At 42.3% G+C, this 20,649-nt stretch overlaps 1 long non-coding RNA gene across 1 annotated transcript in view; it reads right to left on the bottom strand.

Moving 5' to 3' along the window:
• Positions 1 to 20,649, bottom strand: part of LOC134935479 (uncharacterized) — a 41,814-nt gene that overhangs the window by 20,165 nt on the left and 1,000 nt on the right. The gene's annotated exons all lie outside the window — the stretch shown is intronic.

Raw genomic sequence — 20,649 nt, forward strand, 5'->3', positions numbered from 1 at the left:
GTTGGCAAGCCTTTTTCACTCAAATGCATTTATCACCCAAAGCCAGTGATTGTTATGGATCTGTACAAATGATTGCACACATTCAGTAACTGTGTATGGTATTTTGGTGTATTCCCCTGCAAAGTTGACATTTACATTTGATGTTTTTGCAACATGGCCTATTTTTAGATTCAAATATAAATATCACAGTGCTTACACTGATCAGTGCTGATTTACATATCCTTGTGATTAACACACAAGTCAGGTACTTGTAAAAGCCATCCATCTGTTACACAATATTCACTCTTCGTCTCTTACATATCTTAGATAAATCGCAAGTACTATAACCTTGTTAGCACTGTTATTTATGGACTAGCAGACAGCTGCATTCATATATTGAGCATAAAAAAAATTGCTTAAATGAACAATTTATCCGTTTTACTCTGCTTAAAAAAAACAACTAACATCAAGCTATTCCTTTACTATTATATATATTAGAGATGTGCACCGGACATTTTTCGGGTTTTGGATTCGGTTCCGCGGTCGTGTTTTGGATAAGGACGCGTTTTGGCAAAACCTCCCTTAAGAATTTTTGTCGGGTTCGAGTGCGTTTTGGATTCGGGTGTTTTTTTTTAAAAAAAACCCTTCAAAAACAGCCTAAATCATAGAATTTGGGTGTAATTTTGATCCTATAGAATTATTAACCTCGATAACCATAATTTCTACTCATTTCCAGTCTATTCTGAACACCTCACAATATTATTTTTAGTCCTAAAATTTGCACCGAGTTCGCTGGATGACTAAGCTAAGCGGCCCAAAGGGGCAGCACAAACACCTGGCCCATCTAGGAGTGGCACTGCAGTGTCAGACAGGATGGCACTTAAAAATATAGTCCCCAAACAGCACATGATGCAAATAATAAATTAAAAAAAAGTGCAAGATGGAATTGTCCTTGGGCCCTCCCTCCCACCCTTATGTTTTATAAACAGGACATGCACACTTTAACAAACCCATTATTTCAGCGACAGGGTATGCCACACGACTGTGGCTGAAATGATTGGTTCGTTTGGGTCCCCACCAAAAAAGAAGCAATCAATCTCTCCTTGCACAAACTGGCTCTAGGGAGGCAAGATGTCCACCTCCTCCTCATCCTCTGATTCCTCACCCCTTTCACTGTGTACATCCCCCTCCTCACAGAGTATTAATTCGTCCCCACTGGAATCCACCATCTCAGGTCCCTGTGTACTTTCTGGAGGCAATTGCTGGTAAATGTCTCCACGGAGGAATTGATTATAATTCATTTTGATGAACATTATCTTCTCCACAATTTGTGGAAGTAACCTCCTACGCCGATTGCTGACAAGGTGACCGGCTGCACTAAAAACTCTTTCAAAGTACACACTGGAGGGGGGGCAACTTAGGTAAAATAAAGCCAGTTTGTGCAAGGGCCTCCAAACTGCCTCTTTTTCCTGCCAGTATACGTACGGACTGTCTGACATGCCTACAGTGATGCTGTCACTCATATAATCCTCCACCATTCTTTCAATGGTGACAGAATCATATGCAGTGACAGTAGACGACATGTCAGTATTTGTTGGCAGGTCCTTCAGTCCGGACCACATGTCAGCACTCGCTCCTGACTGCCCTGCATCACCGACAGTGGGTGGTTTTGGAAATTTAATCCTTTTCCCGGCAGCTGCAGTAGCGGTAGAAAATGAAGGAGGAGCTGTTGGCGGGTCACGTTCCGCTTGACTTGACAAGTGTCTCACCAGCAGGTCTTTGAACATCTGCAGACGTTTGTCTGCCGGAAAGAGAGATACAACGTAGGCTTTAAACCTAGGATCGAGCACGGTGGCCAAAATGTAGTGCTCTGATTTCAACAGATTGACCACCCGTGAATCCTGGTTAAGTGAATGAAGGGCTCCATCCACAAGTCCCACATGCCTAGCGGAATCACTCCATTTTAGCTCCTCCTTCAATCTCTCCAGTTGCTTCTGCAAAAGCCTGATGAGGGGAATGACCTGACCTAGGCTGGCAGTGTCTGTACTGACTTCACGTGTGGCAAGTTCAAAGGGTTGGAGAACCTTGCACAACGTTGAAATCATTCTCCACTGAATTGAGTCAGGTGCATTCCCCCTCCTTTTCCTATATCATAGGCAGATGTATAGGCTTGAATGGCCTTTTGCTGCTCCTCCATTCTCTGAAGCATATAGAGGGTTGAATTCCACCTCGTTACCACCTCTTGCTTCAGCTGATGGCGGGGCATGTTCAGGAGTGTTTGCTGGTACTCCAGTCTTTGGCACGCGGTGGCTGAATGCCGAAAGTGGCCCGCAATTCTTCGGGCCACAGACAGCATCTCTTGCACGGCCCTGTCGGTTTTTAAACAATTCTGCACCACCAAATTCATTGTATGTGCAAAACATGGGACGTGCTGGAATTTGCCCACATGTAATGCACGCACAATATTGGTGGCGTTGTCCGATGTTACAAATCCCCAGGAGAGTCCAATTGGGGCAAGCCAATCTGCGATGATGTTCCTCCATTTCGGTAAGAGGTTGTCAGCTGTGTGTCTCTTATGGAAAGCGGTGATACAAATCGTAGCCTGCCTAGGAACGTGTTGGTGTTTGCGAGATGCTGCTACTGTTGCCGCTGCTGCTGTTGTTGCTGCGGGAGGCAATACTTCTACCCAGTGGGCTGTCACAGTCATATAGTCCTTAGTCTGCCATGCTCCACTTGTCCACATGTCCGTGGTTAAGTGGACACTGGGTATAACTGAATTTTTTAGGACACTGGTGACTCTTTTTCTGATGTCTGTGTACATTCTCGGTATCGCCTGCCTAGAGAGTGGAACCTAGATGGTATTTGGTACCGGGGACATGCTACCTCAAGAAATTCTCTAAGTACCTGTGAACTAATGGCGGATATCGGACGCACGTCTAACACCAACATAGTTGTCAAGGCCTGAGTTATCCGCGGTGCAACAGGATGACTTCTGTGATATTTCATCTTCCTCGCAAAGGACTTTGGACAGTCAATTGCTTACTGGAAGTAGTACAAGTGGTCTTCCGACTTCCCCTCTGGGATGACGATCGACTCCCAGCAGCAACAACAGCAGTGCCAGCAGCAGTAGGCGTTCCACTCAAGGATCCATCGGAGGAATCCTAATTAGGAGAGGACTCGTCAGTCTTGCCAGTGACATGGCCTGCAGGACTATTGGCATTCCTGTCTAAGTAGGAAATTGACATTGAGGGAGTTGGTGGCGTGGTTTGCAGGAGCTTGGGTGCAAGAGGAAGAAATGATTTAGTTGTCAGTGGACTGCTTCCGCTGTCACCCAAAGTTTTTGATCTTGTCAATGACTTCTGAAGAATGCACTCCAGGTGACGTATAAGGGAAGATGTTCCAAGGTGGTTAATGTCCTTAACTCTACTTATTACAGCTTGACAAAGGCAACACATGGCTTGACACCTGGGGGTAAATTTACTAAGATGGGAGTTCTATTTAAGATGGGGTGTTGCCCATAGCAACCAATCAGATTCCATTTCTCATTTATCTAGCACCTTCTAGAACATAATACTTGGAATCTGATTGGTTGCTATGGGCAACATCCCATCTTAAATAGAACTCCCGTCTTAGTAAATTTACCTCCTGTTGTCCGCATTTCTGTTAAAATAATTCCACACCAAAGAGGTGATTTTTTTTGTATTTTGACCAGGCATGTCAATGGCCATGTTCATCCCATGGACAATATGCATCTCCCCGGGTGCCTGACTTAAACAAACCACCTCACCAACAGAATCCTCCTTGTCAATTTCCTCCTCAGCGTCAGCAACACCCATATCCTCATCCTGGTGTACTTCAACAGTGACATCTTCAGTTTGAATATCAGGAACTGGACTGTGGGTGCTCCTTCCTGCACTTGCAGGGGGCGTGCAAATGGTGGAAGGAGCCACCTCTTCCAGTCCAGTGTTGGGAAGGTCAGTCATCGCAACCGACACAATTGGACTCTCCTTGGGGATTTGTGATTTAGAAGAATGCACAGTTCTTTGCTGTGCTCTTGCCAGCTTAACTCTTTTCATTTTTCTAGCGGGAGGATGAGTGCTTCCATCCTCATGTGAAGCTGACCCACTAGCCATGAACATAGGCGAGGGCCTCAGCCGTTCCTTGCCACTCCGTGTCGTAAATGGCATATTGGCAGGTTTACGCTTCTCATCAGATGATTTTAATTTAGATTTTTGGGTCATCATTTTACTGAACTTTTGCTTTTTGGATTTTACATGCTCTCTACTATGACATCGGGCATCGGCCTTGGCAGACGACCTTGATGGCATTTCATCATCTCTGCCATGACTAGTGGCAGCAGCTTCAGCACTAGGTGGAAGTGGATCTTGATCTTTCCCTATTTTACCCTCCAAATTTTTGTTCTCCATTTTTTAATGTGTGGAATTATATGCCAGTAATATAGCTGGAATTAGACGGCAGTAATCACTAGATAGATACCAAATACCACTGTGACTGGAATGATGATGACCTATGCACAGTGACAGGACCCTATCACAGCACCCTACAGCAGCAAGATGCAGCACAAGACACTTGACTTTTAGTCACCACAATGGAGCACTGACACTGACCAGTGATACTGAGCACTGTTCAGGATACTAGAAGTGACACGGAGCAGCAAGATACAGCAATGGGCTACTGTACTGTACTACTATATACTGGTTACCACAATGCAGCACTGACACTGAGCACAGATATTGAGCACTGTTCAGGATACTAGAACTGACACTGGGCAGTGAGATACAGCAATGGGCTACTGTACTATACTACTATATACTGGTCACCACAATGCAGCACTGACACTGACCAGTGATACTGAGCACTGATGAGAATACTAGAACTGACACTGGGCAGCAAGAACAGCACTGGACTACTGTACTGTACTACTATATACTGGTCACCACAATGCAGCACTAACACTGAGCACAGATATCGAGCACTGTTCAGGGTACTAGAACTGACACTGGGCAGCGAGAACAGCACTGGACTACTGTACTGTACGACTATACGCTGGTCACCACAATGCAGCACTGACACTGACCAGTGATACTGAGCACTGATGAGGATACTAGAACTGACACTAGGCAGCGAAAACAGCACTGGACTACTGTACTGTACTACTATATACTGGTCACCACAATGCAGCACTGACACTGACCAGTGACACTGAGCACTGTTCAGGATACTAGAAGTGACACGGAGCAGCAAGATACAGCAATGGGCTACTGTACTGTACTACTATATACTGGTCACCACAATGCAGCACTGACACTGAGCACAGATATTGAGCACTGTTCAGGATACTAGAAGTGACATGGAGCAGCAAGATACAGCAATGGGCTACTGTACTGTACTACTATATACTGGTCACCACAATGCAGCACTGACACTGTGCACAGATATTGAGCGAGCACTGATGAGGATACTGGAACTGACACAGAGCAGCAAGATACAGCAATGGGCTACTGTACTGTAGTACTACATATTGGTGGTCACCACAATGCAGCACTGACACTGAGCACAGATATTGAGCTTTTCAGGCAGAGAACTTAGCCACGTTCTCTCTGCTCAATCTACAATGCACGAGTGAAAATGGCAGCGACGTGCGGCTCTTTACATGGAATACGAATCTCGCGAGAATCCGACAGCGGGTTGATGACGTTTTGACTCGTTCGGGTTAACCGAGCAAGGCGGAAAGAACTGAGGCTGCCTCGGACCCGTGTAAACCACGTGAAGTTCGGGGGGGTTCGGATCTCGACGAACCGAACTCGCTCATCTCTAATATATATATATATATATATATAATGGCTGGAGAAAATACTCTACGGTGCCCTCAGTGAAGTAGAGATAGCAAAAATAGAAACTGCAGCACTCGTGATGAATTAAGAAGAAGATGCTGTTTTACTGAATCATATCCAATATAAAGATGCCCAGCATGGCCAACGTTTCTGTGCAACACGCACCGTTTTCAAGGCAGGCATTAACATTAAACAAATGAACAAACAGGACAAACAGAAAAAGCTCAACTAAATAGGGAGAAGCCACCACACCGTGGGAGAGCCGGGACCGGCGTGCGCTTCTGTCAGCCACAGCCGCAAGTACGTCACGTCCGGTGACAACAGCTGGCATCCGCTTTGATTACCCCGGCAACGCCTCCCGCCTCCCTAGAAACGCGTCCCGTTGCCGGACCACCAGCGCGATGCCGCTGACTGATCTTCCCGGCCCCCCTAGCGATGAGATGTATGGCAGCCGACGTCAGTTAGACATGAGCATAAATAACAGAATCAAAGCTGATGGTGTTATACTAAAAACAAATAACATGCTACGCTCATTGTGTCATTACTGATGTGCAACAGATGGCTGACAAAAAAGAATATCACAGGGACTGCAACAGTGGCCAGAAACCGCAAACACCTGTGCAGTAAATCTAATAATATACTTAACACCATAAATGTCTAGCAATATAAAGTGTGAGCACCAAATACAGTCCTGGTAGAAAGTGCAGGCATGCTACGCTTAAGCAGAATGCACACGTGGAAATTTAGACTGGAACTGTATGAGTAATCATTGTCCTCCAAATACATTCAAGTTGAGTCGTTCGTTCATCCCATGGGGAGATACCGTGTTGAGGACATGGATCCACTTGCTCTCGCACCTCAACAGTTTACCGTCACGATCCCCACCTCTTAATGATGGTGGGACATGATCAATAAGAATATGTTTTAATTGAGCCAAAGTATGGCCCGCTGATAGAAAATGGCGTGACACCGGTTGATCTGCCACCTTAGTCTTTAAAGCTTTATTAATTGATGAGCGGTAAAGAGCCATTCGCTCACGGACAGTCCGTGTGGTTTTGCCCACATAGTGCATCTTGCAAGGGCAGATGATGATATACACGATGTACGTCGATAAACATGACAGTGCAAATTTGATCTTAAAGCTGCGATCTGTGTGGGGATGATTAAAGTAACTGCCCGTAATCATGTGGGTACAAGTCTTGCATCTGGGGCACTTATAGCACCCTGCGAGTCTGGTCATGAAATGTGGTTCCACTTGTGACAGACTGAAGCCCGTAATGTCCGTATGGACCACCATGTCACGAATGTTCCTACCCCTAGTAAAGCAGGCAATAGGTCTTTTCCGTCTGAAACATTGCAGATCTTTGTCTGTCACTACAATAGGCCATAGGGCCCTGCTCGCTCTTTGGACGACTTGACTGGAGGTGGTAAACGCCATCTTTCATGGTATAATGGCAGAGTCAGTGCGTTCTTTTGGAAGCAGTAACTGTTTCCGATCCATAGATAATACTTCCTGTTTTTGTTGTTTCAGAAGATTCAAATTGTATCCTCTCGCCTCAAACCTGTCAATCGTGGCATCAATCCCTCTTGCAGCAGTGATGGAGTTGTCGGCAATTCTTGCAACCCTCATCATTTGTGATTTCGGCAGGCCCCGCTTGAGGGATTTGGGGTGGTGGCTGGATGCCAATAAAAGGGTGTTCCTATCGGTTGGCTTAGAGTAAACCTCTGTATGTAAGGATCCAGACTTAAGTGTAATTAATACATCCAGATAATGTATAGAGGAGAAACTATGTTGATAAGTGACCTTAATGGTAGAATCACGATTGTTAATCCCCTCAATCATGTGGCACAATAATTCCTCACTCCCGGTCCACAGAATGAACAAGTCATCAATGTAGCGCATATATTTCTTAATACGTAGTGTATACTTGTCGTTGTTAAAGAACATAGCAGTCTCCCCATAGAACATGAAAATATTCGCGTAGCTAGGGGCCACGTGACTGCCCATAGCGCAGCCGGACAGTTGCCGGTAGAACTGACCATTATATATAAAGTAGTTTCGTGTCAAAGTAAGTTCTAGGAGTTGCATGAACAGATCGATGTTCATATCGCTGATGTTCTGAGATTCATAAAACAGCCTTGTTGCTGCTAGTCCCTGCTGGTGGGGAATGGAAGTATATAGACTATTGATGTCCAACGTGCATAATATACTGTCCTGTGGAATTTCGCCAATCGCTGACAGTTGTTGCAGAAAGTCTGTGGTGTCTTTAATTATGGTTGGTTGACTGACTACATGCGGCTGCAAAATGCAGTCTAAATACATGGAGATGGGATGGTAAAGTGAGTTGCGGGCCGAGATTATAGGACGTCCTGGAGGCTGAGTCAGGCTCTTGTGAATCTTTGGAACGGTGTATAAAACAGGCGTCACTGGAAATGGTTGTTGTAAAGCTTTAAGGAGTCTTGGTTCTAATGCACCCCGAGAATGCGCTGCCTGTAAGATCTCTTGTAACTCTGTTTGGTACTGGATTGTGGGATCACCAGGCAATAGTAGGTAAACCTCCCCGTCAGCAAGTTGCCTGTCAATCTCAGCCATGTAGTCCTCTAGATTCTGGATTACTATGGCGCCCCCTTTGTCAGCGGGGCACACTACGATGTCACGGTATCCAGATAGATTCCTTAAAGCCAGGGATTCTTGGCGACTCAAGTTATGATGAGATTTGGACTGTGCATGAGTAAATTTTTGTACAGAATCGTCCATTAGCTGTGTAAAGGTTTTGATGGAGCTATTGGAGGAAACTGGGTCAAACGTGGATGTACTTCTTTTTGACAGAAATGCCTGAGTGGGGGTGTTCTGCGTCAAGGAATCCTTGTTCTGAAAAAATTATTGCAATCTGAGTTTCCTTGAGAACTGATGTAGCTCTATGTTCCAATTGAGATCGTTATGAGTGTTTGTAGGGACAAAAGACAGTCCTTTATTTAGAACTCGCTCTTCGATTTCTGTGAGTTCCATTGAAGATAAGTTGTAAATTATTTTCTCTTGTTCTTTTGAGAGCTGCCTTCTCTTTTGCTTCTCGTTTTGACCCCCGCGGCGGGTGGCTTGGTACTTAAAATTGACTCTTTTGGAGTTGTAATGGCGGTGGCTAAAGGGGTAGACAGTCCTTCCAAAGGGTCGTCCGATTCACGAGTCAGAAATTCACTATCACTATTTGATGTAGGAACATCGCATCCCCTTTGCTCTCTTCGCCTTCGTCAACTTTGCTTAGAGAAAGCCCCAGCAGTTCTTATTTGGTGGCTATCACCTCCCATTAGCCAATGGTACACTCGATTAGAATCATAATCATTTTGCACGGTGTCAAATTTCTTAGTTTTAAATTTAACTAAATCATTCTAATATACGTCAATTTTTCATTTGATTGATGAGTATAGATCAGAACTAGAGTCACTCGTTAAGATCTCAATGTTGGAAGCTTCCAATTAAGAGATTTTCTCACGCGCAATCTTCAACTCACGTTCTGACTCTTGAATAACCAACACCATCAGGTCAAGACTGCATTTGTTGACTATCCCAATCCATTTCTGGCAAAAATCAGGATTATAGCGGCCGATCGTAGGCGCATTACGGACACGAAATCCACGAGGGATCATTTGCTGTCTATAATATTTGGTTAGCGATATCCCGTGCATGAGATAGTAAACCTCGCGTTTTTTTAATTGAATCAGTTGTTCGCAGATTTCTTCCACTGGTTGTGATGTGTCCTTATGGGGCCACTCATCCTTGAATAAAATGTCCTCCACTTCCTCATCAGTAAAGCAATTGGTGTAACCTTTAGTGATAGGCATGCCTTTACAGCCCACAGGGAATTCGGTGCTGGTCAGGTTGCTTGGGTGTGCCAGTATGTCACTGGCTGTGTCCATCCTGTGATAATTTACAGACCAATGGCATGTAAATACAGACGAACGGAAGGCTGTGTAAACCACAGCCCTTAACTCTATGCAGGTGGTGCTCGGTTCCGTGTGGGGGCAGGCTGCTCCCAAATGTACAATGGCTGGAATGAACCATCACTCAGATGCTGGAGAAAATACTCTGCGGTGCCCTCAGTGAAGTAGAGATAGCAAAAATAGAAACTGCGGCACTCGTGATGAATTAAGAAGAAGATGCTGTTTTACTGAATCATATCCAATATAAAGATGCCCAGCATGGCCAACGTTTCGGTGCAACACGCACTGTTTTCAAGGCAGGCATTAACATTAAACAGGACAAACAGAAAATCGGAGTACCCAGGGGAAACCCACGCAAGCTTGAGGAGAATATACATACTCCACACTGTTATGACTATGGTGGGAATTGAACACAGGACCAGTGGTGAAACTAGCACCCCCGCAGCCACTGCGGAGGCTTGGAGGCACAGGGATGCAGGGGCGCCACCACTGATTGCTGCTGTGAGTTTGAGAAGGAGCCGTAGGGCACAGCACGTGTCTCTCCTGTGTCCCTCCTAGGTCTCCGGCGGCGGCGTGTCTGTCAAATGAAGTGCCATTTCGTGAGCCAATCACAGCTCGCGCACCGGCAGCCAATAAGGAGTCACAGCTGCCGGTCTGTGAGCACTGATTGGCTTACGAACAGGCACTTCATTTGACAGATACACTGCTGGAGACAGAGAATGGACATAGTAGAGGCGCGCGCTGTGCCCTCTGGTTCCTTTCCAGACTCACAGACTGTACCCTCCTTCCCGCACAGCAGCTGGGGGGGTGTACCTGGCATTGGGGGGGCATATGGGGCACTGGGGGCATATGTGTTTTTGGCACTATGGGGGTATATTTTTATCTGGCACTGTGGTGGAATATCTGGCACTGGGGGCATATGTGGCACTGGGAGCACAGCCCTAGTAACAAGCATTACCGCCTGGTAACAAGCACAACACCCAGCTTATGAAATTCCTGGCAACAAGCATTACCCCCTAGCAACGAGCATGACACCCAGTGCATGAAACCCCTGGCAACGAATATTACCCCCTGGGAACAAGCTTGACACCCAGTACATGATACACCTGGAAACAAGCATAACACCTACCGCATGAAACCCCTGGCAATGAGCATGAAAACACCCGGCACCATGCATGGAACCAAGAGCATGAAACCCCTGGCAATGAGCAGGTAATTTAAAAGTAATTAGAAGCCTTACTGTAGGGCTTAATGTGTAATGGGCATTGTGGTGTGTGGCATAATGTATGATGGACATTGTGGTATGTGTCACAGGCATTATGGTGTCTGGTATACTATAACACAGGCATTGTGGTATGTGGTATAATGTCTCAGGGGTATCGCATTGTGTGGCTTAATGTATAACAGGCTTTGCGGTGTGTGTCATAATGTGTCACAGGCATGGCAGTGTGTGGTATACTGTATCACAGGCATTGTATGTGCTATAATGTTTCAGGGGTGTTGCAGTGTGTAGCATAATGTTTAATGGGCATTGCGATGCATGGCATAATGTGTCACAGGTATTTATGGTGTGTGGCATAATGTGTCAGGGGCATTACGGTGTGTGGCATATTGTGTAATGGGCATTATTGTGTGTGGCAAAATGTCAAAGGGCCATTGCAGTATGTGGCATAATGTATACTAGGCATTACTATAAGGAGGAAAAATGACAAATAATGTAAGGGGCATGAATCAGGATTATTATTTTTTTCAGTGGTGGCCAATGTCTGGGCGTGCAGGTTGCAAAACTGGGGTATAAGGTAGTCTTTTCCTGCAGTGTCAAGTGTTTATGCAAAGCCACACCCATTTCAGCAACGCCCCCTTTTTTGCGGATTTACTAGTGGCAATTATGGGGGGCGCGAGAAAATGTTTTGGCTTGGGGGAGAAAAATTTCTAGTTATGCCACTGCACAGGTCATCAGCGCAGTGAGGCAGTAATGCTACCCATTACACCGTCCGTACTGCCCAGAATTCTGTCCATATATGAATATGGTACATTTCTTCTGTTATGCTTTATGTTTCATTTTTAAATTCTGCAAGAATTTTTTTTTATAAAATTCTGAGGCAACAGAGATTGTAGCTTAATGGCAGTACCCATTACTACTGCATTACTGTGCTATTCATCACAGATATTGCATAATAATACAGTTGTCTTCCAATTATACGTCAATAATGTTTCATCACTTTATGTGTCATGGAGCAAAGAGTTCAATACTTTAATACTTCTGTCCCAGCAGCATTAGTGCAAAGAAAGGCACATATGTGCATTCTGATTCTAGGGAAATTGCTGCACACAGGGGATTCACAGTTTGGCCGCGCTTTTGTGTGCTTTTGCCAGCCCTGCGTGGCACCTTGTAGAACATATTCAGAAATATGTTGTTGTGCAGAAATCTTAGCATCTTACTGGAGAAAAACATCTCTGAACACCTTACAGGGCATTTTGCTAGGTGTATCACAGGGCATCTTAAAACTTAGCATATTCCTTATCATAATACATCTGTTTGCAAATTACACTGGGGCAGCTGCAAGTTTGCTCCCTGAATGTATACTGTACAGCAGGGACATGCGGCGAGGTAAATGGCTGAGGAGGCACTGGCTAGTACCAGAGCCATATTTTCACACAATATATGAGCCACAGGGTTCATGGAGCAGCAGTATTTGCTGCTGGAAATTTGGTGAGCTTTGATCAGAGATGTCCGGAAAAGATAGGCGGAGGAGGCACTGCCTCACCTACCGTAGACTTTTTTCTCCAGAGTTTTGACTATAAAAATGATTAGAATAAAACAAAGAAGATATTTCTAACATATTCTTTGTTTTTTTTCATATACTTTATATAATCTCTGGCACAAACATTAGAATGACAAGAAAGACTCTCATGGACAATAAGGTAATTGTTTATTGTGCAAATGTTATGAAATACTATTGTGGAACTTATTTTGTAGAGTACTTTTTCTTACTTAATCTATTTTTATTTTATGCATGATGGTCATCATCATCATCATCAACTTACACCTTTACACCAGGCTTTTGGGACCCACAAGAGCTATGTGATCGTCTTTAGGACTCATTTCCAGACTGTATATCATTTTTTTTATTTATTTTTTGCAGGTCCCTGAGCCATGTCTCCAGATTTAGTGGACTGCAATGACAAATTATATTTGACTCTCCGTATTTTACTGCCTAGTGCCAATAATGTATTTCATTTGTTAAAACACTCCACTGCAATCAGTGCTAAACAAACAGAACAGGATTTAGCATGAGAAATTCTGTGAGCAGCAATCCCTCAGGAATTTCTGGAAGGCTGGTATTTGCAGGGCAGCTGTTGAGGCAAATTCCACTTGCTGTGAAGATAATCTGATGGAGCAGTTAAGCACAGAATAAAAAGTACCTGATGCTTTATCTCTTCTCTCTTATACACACAGGAAGTAATTTGCATGAAATTTGATAAGGATTTAGGTGTGGAGTTACTTAACTTATAAGCCATACAAAGCCACTTTACCCATGGTATGCTAGGTGTGGTATACAAGATCTACATGCATTAGGTCTACAGTCAAAAGGTCAACCCCATATGGTCGACAGACAAAAGGTTGACACTGGCAAAGGGTCAACATGGAAAAAAGGTCAACATATGAAAGGTTGACAGTAGAAAAGGTCGACATGGATAAAATGGCAATTAGGTCAAAAGGTCAACATGTCAATGGTCGACACACTTTATTTCCATTTTTGGGGTTAATGTGGATGTTTTTTTTACCTGGGACCACCATTTGTTGAAACACGTCCTTTCATGTGCTCTCTTCGCTCTCTGCATTTCAGGCACTGTGTCTCGATTCATTTAGCACAAGGTTACTGAAGGTTTCGATTTGTGACATGGATAGATAAGGATGGAAAAAGTAAAAAAAAAAAAAAAAATACCCCACAAAAACATGTGTCAACTATATGTGTGTTGACCATTATCATGTCAATCATTTGAACCTGTTGTCCTTTTGAACCCGTTGACCTTTTCATATGTCAACATTTTGTCAGTGTCAGCCTTTTGTCTGTCTACCATATGGGGTTGACCTAATGACTGTCAATCAAAAGAATTTCGACCCATAGTCCAGATCCCATGTATGCCATGGGTCAAGATGCTATGCTGCTAGGCAAAAAATGTGCAGTATTGTATTTTGATGTGTTCAAAAAGGAAAATAATTGGAATTCTAAATATACAGGTGAACGTGAAATGAACAAAATACTTGAAGCCCCAATATTGATTTGAGTGACAATAGATGTTTTGTGTTGAATTTCATTTACAATATACTGTGATTGCAGCAATTACCCAATCAATTCACATTTTTGCATTAGCTAAGCCCATCAAGTAAAATCTTGGGAGTATTTATAGAGCTGTCTTAGTTGGTTTAGTTGAGGCAAAACTTATATTTGTGTTGAAGCATAAGTGCAAACTGAGGAAAAGGTTAAAAGTATTTTGGAAAAATGTTAAGTCTTATATTTAAAGTCTTCATTATAAAAGCATTGCAGCATTTGCAGCTCTTTTTCTGCTTCTCTTATTATTGAAATATAGAAACAATTTATTTTAATTTCTGAAAAAGAAGGAGAAACATGTTGAAGTGGTTGGAGATCATAACAAAGGAAAGGCATTTGGTCTGCCCACTGAATCATTTGGATAAAATTATAATTAGATATATCTTTTTACTTGGTATTTATGTGAGTATAGTAACTGTTCACGTGAATTTGTACTTTGAAACAATATTATGTTATACTGTAGTTATGTAATTTTTTAATATGTTTATTCAGTGCTTGGATATTTTCCTGGACATTCTGACAAGAGCCTTTTCACTCATAATTATACGTGAGTGCATTTTTTTGCACATAAAATAAACATTTGTTGTTATGTGTATTATGTTTTATTTTATTTTTTGAGTAAGTCTGGATACAGTTTATCCAGTGTGAAGATTATTTGAAGGATACATATTAGAAGCATAGTTTTCACTCTTCTGAGTTTAAATTTAGAGTTTACATATATTTTTTTATATAAACTGAGGACACTATGTTTTATTTCTTTTTGAGCAGATTTGCAAAGAAATTTTAACACAATTTCACATTATAAAAAGGGATATCTTCATAAGGCACAAGCTAAGCTATGTGAACATGATGGATAAAGTACCACTAGTCATCATAGGATTTTATTAAAGACACATTTCACCTTTCAATAAGGTGAGATTATATTAATTCAATAAATTATTTAAATTTGAATTATCAACTCTATATTGTTTTTAACTTTTCATATAACATTTTGACAAGAAAATGCTTTGAAGAAAATGAATTAATCTCAATATTTTACATCTATTAATCAAAATGTAAATAGTGCTCTTTTTATTATTGTAATTAAAACTGTGCCAAAAACCCTATACAGTTTATCAGATTTTAAATAAAGTAATTAATTTAAATGTAGAAAAGTGACCAGCATAACTGCCTTCTAAACATATTAACAAGACAAGTTTTAGTCATCTTGCAGCTAGTTAATAATATTAACAAGACAAGTTTTAGTCATCTTGCAGCTAGTTACTGTATACAGAAAAGGACAAAAAAGTTCATCCTTGAAAGTGTACTGTGTCCATCACACTGGTGAAAAAAGGAAATACAGTTAACATTAATTAAACACTAACAAGTTTCTTATATTTGAGTAAAGAATATGTGTTCCTCAAACTGTGCACTATGCAGCCTACAGTATATAAGTGTTTTACAGCCAATAAGAGGTGTCACCACACCCATAAATATGATCACACAACAAAACAGAGACTTTAAAACACAAGTATAGGTGTGGATGCAAATGAATTCATAAATTACCATGGGCGATGCGCTCGCATTTTAGCGGGAGGGAGGACCCGGCATGCTGGGCGGCCTAGCTCTGTGTGGGCGGCCCCCCGCATGATAGAAAACAGTTGTAGTTTTGCAATTTTTCACAAAACTACAACTCATGCTGAATTTGGCCCTCCATTCACAATTAGACACCTGATAAAAAATGCATCAAGGATTCTTTATATTGTTTAAATCATATGTACCCTCACCCATAAGTGATTGGGAAAAGAGGTGCTTTACTACAGGTGTGTTGGTAACTCTCACCTTTAAAAGCAAAGTTGCTATGATCTTTAGACCAGATATATTACCTACAGTTTAACACTAATGTAATAGCTATTTTTATGATAATTATTTTGAGCAATAGAGTAGGACCTGCAGTATAGTGGGGTCCCTTGCTGGGGGCTGCAGGCATAAATGCATCAATCAATCAATACATTAGCTAAAACTATTTTCTTATTATTGTTAGCCAATATAGTGAGGGCAGAGGTCATGTGATTTTCAATTTAAACAGTGTGTTCACATACCATGTCACACTCTTACACCCTGATTCTAGGAATGTTGAGTGTCATGGATTAGTGCTTTATATATATATATATATATATATATATATATATACACACATATATATGTAACCCTGTTTTTGGCTATAATGGTCCTGGTTACTGCTAACTATTTGCGTGCCTCCACCCAAGCTTTTGTTTTATGTTTTAACTATAGACAAGTGGAAGCTTGGGATAACCTTATACCAATATGTCGTATTTGCGTTACAGGCCTATAATTAGGACTCCCTCCTGCCTCTTCTGAATTTCTTCACTCTCCGCCTGTCGAACAGGTAAGTAATACACACAAGTAATATGCACAATAAACCAGTGTCTTATACGATACACATTTACTTCTAGATATCATAGTGGCCATACCAAGATCAAGTATACATCCTACTGGCAACTTCAGATAGCGACTATACAGTTAATGAACAATTTACGAAACAATATTAACTCCTTATGGTACAATTCATCCAATAGCATTACATTAAGTTAACGGCATGCATTTTTACATTAATAACACTGAATTAACCTTTCTTTTGACATATAGTCCACAGTTAATGAAAGAAAGTCTATGGGGTCGATTAAATTTGGCAACTTATGAATAGCGCTGGGAAATAGCTCCCGACACTATTCAATTCAGCTGCTAGTTACCTGCAATTGTCGGTAATTCTTCTCTCATCCCCAGGGGGTGAGAGAAGAAAACCGACAAAAGTGCTGCCGCCCGGCCGGCGCGAGGCTGATTCTGTCGGGAATCAGCATCGCCGCGGGTAGTTAAGTCAGAGAATGCCCGTTCTCCCGACAAAACTACCTGTTAAGTTGGGGAGAACGGTCTTTCGCCGACTTAACTTTAGCTGAATTGAATAGCGTCGGGAGCTAATTCCTGGCCGAATTGAATCGACCCCTTTGTGTATATATATGCATATATATAGCTGTCCTATCCTTTTCAGTAGGGCCCAACAGCAGTCTAATGAATATATATATATATATATATATATATATTGCGTGTCGTGGCTGCACGACACGCAAGCACTTTTTCACATGGCAGCTAGACCCTTTGCCTGGTTATTCCCCTGAGGAAGGTTGTTCACCGAAAACGGCTGTTAGGGAGTTTTCCAGTGCCACATTATCATCTTGATGCGATGAGTATATGCCTTTGTCGTTTTATGCTGATGTCGATGTGACTATTTCATGATTGAAGTACAGTTTGGAGTAAAATCTGTCTTGAAAACTACGCAGAGTGCTGGTTCTGTCTTAAACCTCACCCCGAGTGTTTGGCATGTGATTCTATATATATATATATATATATATATATAGAAATTGGAAATATAGGCACTCACCAATAAATTCCAACAGGTATTTTTTAATGATAACTCACAAAGACATATATATATATATATGTATATATATATATACACACATACACAGTATGTCTTTGTGAGTTATCATTAATAAATACCTGTTGGAATGTACTGGTTAGTGCCTACATTTCCAATTTCTATATACTGGCCTTTGGGCTGGTTCTATTAAGCCTGGAGAGTGGACTTAACCAAGTATATATATATATATATATATATATTTATTTATTCCCTGTACTGGGTAGATATCCTTCTAGTGGAGTATAACAAGGCCTGTGGTAATGAGTGTCCTATCAGAATAGTTACTCTCCTGCAATATTACAATTGTATCCAAATAGTTCATACACTGCAAGTTAGTTGCATCCTATTTGGCTGTAATCCACAGTAAGAGGAAAGGCTCACTGAAGGAGTTCTAATAGCTCCCCCTAGAGGTCACTGATGATCCACTTTGGGTGTACTTGAATGTTAGATTGGATGCAGCAGCCCCCTTATCGTTATGCTTTTACATATACTGCTGTTCCTGCTTGTAGTGGGTAAATATTACTTTAAGTGATAGTAATCTTTTCCTTTTTAAATGTACTCTTCCCTTATCACTGAAGACCGTCTCTACCTCTCCTTCTGGTAAGTATTAGCAGTTATAATAGAGCCACTAGGTTAACGCAGTACACTTATGTCTCTGAGGCTCCTGTTAATAGTCTGCATGTATAGCCTATAAGCGTGCTGCTGAGGCTAGACCAAGGCTGCCTGGGATGATTAATCACTCGTCACCTGTCTAGTGTCACTATAAATGTCTAAGCGGTGTGGTGCGTTTAGAACTGACCTTTGATGTCTTCAGCCACGGCTCCAGCCAATGGTCAATCGGGCTCATGCGTAGCCACGCCCCCTGCTCGCCGATTGGAGGACTGTCCATCCACTTCCTTCCCTTAAACGCCAGCACTCCCCCGCTCTAGTCAGCTAGGAGGCTGGGGCTACCTTTTGCAGTGTTGACTGTTTTCCGGGGGCGACAGGGATCTGGGTGCTGTTCTTCCGCAGGTGGAGCAGTGGCTTCGGTAAATGCCGTGGTTGGCTGTCAGGGGGGTGCCTTCCCAGAACGGTTCAGCACAGCTCTGGGATAGCCACTCCTTTGGTTACTCCCCCCAGCCTGTCTCCACTGATCGTGTGCCTGTCTCCACTGAACGGGTCACATACATATATATATATATATACACACAGTATATATATGCAACCTTTCTACTACAAGATGGGGAGCTATCCAATTCTTAAAGTGCCTCCACCCAAGTATATTTGTCCTGCAATAGGAGATGGAGCCTACTTGGGAAAGCCTAAATGGTTTTAAATGTAATACAAGTAATTTCAATATATGTATCAGTGTGATAATGGGTAATGCAATTGTACATCAATTAAAATATAGATACAACTAATAAACCTTTCTTCTCTTTCCGTTCCAGGTTCTTCAATAACAGTCATCAGGAATAATAATATTAAACAGGTAAGTACAGAAGTTTAATGACATGGAATAATATTCAAAGGATTACACTTTCACATTTTTATCTTATCATTACAGCATAACAGCTCTATAGATCTTAACCCTTTTAATGGCCTATACCCATCATGGCGTCGGACACAGACACCTGTGCCCAGCGTCCCTGCACATAAGAAAGCTGCTGCTGCAGCAACAGAGGATCCTGATTCTCCTCAGGTACGGCGCTCCCCTGACTCCCCTGTTACTTACAGGAATATAGTAGATGCAATACAAAACACCATGACCCCATTACTGACACAGGCAGTGTCTGAAATTACCCAGCAGCTACAACATCTACAGGGAAGGGTTTCTGATACAGAAATCCATATTGGCACAATATCCCATGATTTATCTGAAGCACAGTGCCATATTTTAAGGCTCCAAAAAGAAAATCACCAGCTTTGGAATAAAGTTGATGATATTGAGAACAGATCAAGAAGATGCAATATCAGAATAGTTGGAGTCCCAGAATCAATAAAAGGTTCTGATATAACATCCTTTATAACCACCACCCTCCCAAAACTCCTGAAGATAGAAGCAGAATGCAAAGACCTAGTGATCGAAAGGGCCCATAGAGTAGGCCCCCCGCCTAAACCACATGACAAGAGGCCTCGGGTTATTATTTTCAAATGCCTAAACTATCTACACAAGCTTGCTATCTGGAAAGCATCCATACAGATTCAAGATCTGACATGGGAGGGCAAACGTATTCGTCTCTTTCAAGACTTCTCAGTCGAGCTCTCCAGGGAGAGAAAAGCCTTTTCACCAATCTGCTCATCCCTCGTCTCAGAGAAAAGAAGATTTGCTCTCATGTACCCGGCACGCTTACGCATCTTTGTTGGCGATAAACATTATGACTTTAACTCCCCAGATGATGCTCAAGCCTTTCTGAGAGAAGAGAGTCGCCCGATGCCTGAAGATATCTCAGACCCACCTCCTTCACAAAAATAGACTTTGCTCTTTTACCCATGTTCAGCTTTGTCTTGTTTTTGTTTTGTTTTAAGCAAGTTCTTATAACTAACCTTCTTTACATTGTTTTACACAAACTCCCAAGGCAGGTTACCCTCCCTGTAACATAACCACCAGGTCTCCTGAATATCTAGGTTACCTTCACCCCCCTCCCCCCCCCCTCCCTCATTCCCCCCCTCTCACACACACCTCCCCCCCTCTCCCCCCTTTTTTATCCTATAATAAATGCCTTCTACTACTACTAGCTTTGCAGAATACACTGTATCACTCGCTCTCCCCTTTTTTCTTTTACTAATGTCTATCTATTATCATACTTAAAATACTCAATTATCATCTATTATAAGTTCAAAGAGGTCTCTTCAATTATTGTTCAGGGTGCTAGAACACCTGTCATGTTCCGATATGTTTAATTCTGGTTATTCAAGCACTTTAAAAAGTGCTGTTTGGTTTTTTATATGTTTTCACATACTGCGGAAGCTATATGCCACAGGGCATACTGAATCATCATATGTCATGAGGTCCATACCCATGAAAAATGTATTTTCTTTTGTTGCTTCATTGTCTTGTCCACCCCCCCCCCCCTCCTTATTG

The sequence above is a fragment of the Pseudophryne corroboree genome, chromosome 6 (genome assembly GCF_028390025.1).
Source record: "Pseudophryne corroboree isolate aPseCor3 chromosome 6, aPseCor3.hap2, whole genome shotgun sequence".
Lineage (NCBI taxonomy): Eukaryota > Metazoa > Chordata > Amphibia > Anura > Myobatrachidae > Pseudophryne > Pseudophryne corroboree.